The following is a 3395-nucleotide window of genomic DNA, read 5'->3' as shown; positions in this document are numbered from 1 at the left end:
GAAAAACACAGTTAACTCGCACTAAATTCTCATAAACATGTCATCGAATAGGTGATGGACGTCTCAACCGAATGATCTAGATACAACGACTCAATTCCATATTGACACCAAAACTGCTCAATAAGTTCGAGACACTTGTAGAAACTCGTTTTCATAGATCTAAACGTAAAAATCAGTGCCAAAACTCTCCGGCCCAAATTTCATAGATCTTTCTTTCCCAACAAAGATCGGTTCTCACCCCGAAAAATGCTCTCTCCTTAAAACCGATTCCTCCTCTCTGTGCTGGTCACTCTCCCCAATGATTTTTTAGTGGTTATGGACAGAGGAATTGATCACCGCCTCTCCCTCCACCTTCAGCCCTCTCCCTTGGGCATGTCTGCGTGCTCTGCTCTTCCTCCTCACGTTTCAGAGGTGATGGATTGAGCTTTAGAGATTGAAGTTCAGGCTTGATGGGTTTTGGTTTTATTGGAGAAGGATTCCTTCCATACGTTATAGTTGTCACTTGTCACCGTCGGGAATATTCAAATAAAAAATATTCACAGGTGATAAAATTACATAATAAACAAGCATGCTTATGTAACAAAATCTGAGGCAAATCAAATATATATATATATATATATATATATATATATCATGTTTTAGCGATATTAAACTTGTAATAAAATATGAATTACATAATAAAAAAATGCATGTGAGCTAGGTTTTTAATTTAAATAGATTCATAATTTTTTTATGAATAAACTATCATATTATATCCAATTAAGAACTAACCATATTAATATAATGAAAATTCTCTAGAGATAAAATTAATCATATTATGTGATTAATTACAATCAATATCTATTTGGGCTCTTAATATAAGATGTCATGGCTACTCTCTAACTAATTAAAATGTATGGATCACTGGACATTTAATTTCATGTATAAAATATCCATAAAAATGCATGAAATGGCAAAAAATAGTAAATTAATTCGGCCATTGGGAGAACAATAAAACAAATACAAACCTAACAATCGCGACTTTTGCCGCTCAACCCACATAATCGAGACAAGGCAGAGATACGTTTTGATTCTGTCCCGAGTATACATGAATAAACAAAACTCATGCAAAATTAGAATCAAATGCGGAAACGTGAAATTTTACTAACCTCCACCCATTGAAATAGTTCGATTGATAACTTGAATCGTCAAGCATTGAATTGATTGGTGAATGGGTGTCGCTAGACAATTGCCCTCTCAAGCTTGACGGTATGTTTTTCTCGATAATGAGAGGATATAACTTACATCTTGCTTATATCTCTATTCGCACCCTTTCATATAAAATATTTCATTCATGTCCTTTCAAATAAGGTCTTCCATCAAAAAGTTACAGTATTCTTTGACTGATATACTAGTTATCATGATTTAATGTGGATAATAAAACATTAATGAAATTAACCGAATGTGGGAATAATTAACTAATTGTGTGATCACATTCTTGATGTTATATCTTCAGCTTGCAAAATAGCTTTTATTAAAGCACTGGGCTGTGATAGACTTTTCCTTTCAATCAACTGATCAGCTGGACAATGACTTTAGTATGGTTTTGTTCGCGATTCTCTTTCTTTGTAACGTCGAGTCATGTTTCTCCTCGCACAGCCACGATCTTCCCCGGCCCACTAACCTGTTCTCGCGTTTTCTCTTATCTGCTCTCGAAGTCGAACCCCCTTGGACGCTGGACGAGCTGAGACCCCAGCGAAGCATCTCTGTCTCTCTCGCCGGAGGAGGAGGAGGAGGAGGAGCAGGAGGAGAAGCAGCAGCTTGCAGATGTCGCATTGTGGAAGATCAGGCCCTCCGGACATTCGACACTTACTAGCTTCTCATCCTCAATATCTCCTTCCGTAGCTCTCTCCTTTCCCCTGCTCCGACTCCCTTCGCCTCCGTCGCTCTCTGTGTCAATGCCTCACGCGGCTGTTTCGCGGGGACCACCGCCGACGACCTCTTCCCTCTCTTCGACAAGTACGGCAAGGTCGTCGACGTGTTCATTCCCAGGGACCGGAGGTACGTGTGTTTCCTCTGCTCCGTTGCCTTTTGCTTCATAGGTCGCGTGTTGAGGGTTGGGGATTTTGTTGCCGGGTTCTGATGTGATCGCGCAGGACTGGGGAGTCGAGAGGGTTCGCGTTCGTGAGGTACAAGTACGCGGACGAGGCGCAGAAGGCGGTGGACAAGCTCCATGGTGTCGCTCTTGTCTCTGATTTTTAGTTCCTTCGGTGACGAGGGTTTCTGTTTGCGTTGTGCGGGAACGCTTGGATTGGCGTTTGATTTCTTGTTCGGTTTTCTTGTTGAAAGGGAGAGAGTCGTGAATGGGAGAGAGATTGGGGTTCAGTGCGCGAAGTACGGTCCCAATGCCGAGAGAATGTAAGCTGTTTGATTATTATCTCACCTTTTAGTTTTCGAATTGTGCAAATAGATTGTGCTTCTTTCGGGACAAAACACAATGCAATGCTAATCTGGTACGAGTTCACCGGAGGGAATTTGGTTTTCTTGGAATAAACCTTTGAATGGTGCAAGTTGCTATGACCTTGTTGGCACGATTCTGTCAGTGGAGCATTCGTTTCGCAAAATAACCTGCAAGAGATGGCCTAAAGAAAAGGAAAAAATAGATTTCTTGAATAACTTCGCTGTCAGTTTCTTGTTATTGATTCTTCTGATGAGCTTGGCCTCTATTTCGCAACAGCAAAAAGGGGAAGATTGCTGAACCGGTTTCAAAGATGAGAAGGCGGTTGAGAAGTTGCAGTCCTCGTCCAAGGTATGGTTTACGTTTGTTAAGGTAGTAAAGTTACACAAACTGTGTGTATGCAAATTGGTTTAAGTTTGTTAAGTTAGTGAAGTTATGCAAATTGTGTCTATATATACTAAAATGAGAAAAATTCTACACTTGATTATAAATTTGGGTTTAATGTGTTAATAACTGTCTGTAACTCCCTATTGCTATAATTGTTGATTTGTGTTTGAGGTGAAATTTCAAAATCATTTTTATAGAATGGTTAAGATACTTTGTCCTCTAATACTTACATAAGCCTGTTTACTAGCTTCACAATTCATTTATCTCTACATATCAAGAGTTAATAAAGGTTGCTGTAACTTTGATTGGGATTTAATAAAGGCAGCTGAAACTTTGATTGGGATCCTGATTGAATGAGAAAATAGGCAGGGTCAATTTACCATTGAAATCATGATGCTACAGTGGATAGAGGACCCATGACTAGAGCTCTTTGATGTACGAAGGATTAAGCCATCTAATTTCTTTTCAATGACTTGTGGAGATGTTTGAAGAGGAAAGGGAGGGAATTTCTCCTTAGTTTACCTCTATATGACTGGACACCTGACCCTCTGGGTTAACAATGTCACTGCTA

At 39.7% G+C, this 3395-nt stretch overlaps 1 long non-coding RNA gene across 2 annotated transcripts; it reads left to right on the top strand.

Annotated features, from left to right (window-relative positions):
* The first annotated feature begins 1634 nt into the window (after positions 1 to 1634).
* On the top strand, positions 1635 to 2791 carry LOC104444816. 2 transcript variants are annotated; one of them, XR_005549024.1, is made up of 4 exons: positions 1635 to 2040; positions 2136 to 2215; positions 2329 to 2397; positions 2717 to 2791. It is a non-coding gene; the product is annotated as an uncharacterized LOC104444816 (long non-coding RNA). The 2 variants fall into 2 exon arrangements; XR_005549023.1 differs by having other exon boundaries at positions 2136 to 2397.
* The last annotated feature ends 604 nt before the right edge of the window (positions 2792 to 3395 follow it).

This window comes from Eucalyptus grandis, chromosome 3, assembly GCF_016545825.1.
Source record: "Eucalyptus grandis isolate ANBG69807.140 chromosome 3, ASM1654582v1, whole genome shotgun sequence".
Lineage (NCBI taxonomy): Eukaryota > Viridiplantae > Streptophyta > Magnoliopsida > Myrtales > Myrtaceae > Eucalyptus > Eucalyptus grandis.
The sequence above is the reverse complement of the archived record's forward strand: the minus strand, read 5'-3'. Positions and strand labels throughout refer to the sequence as shown.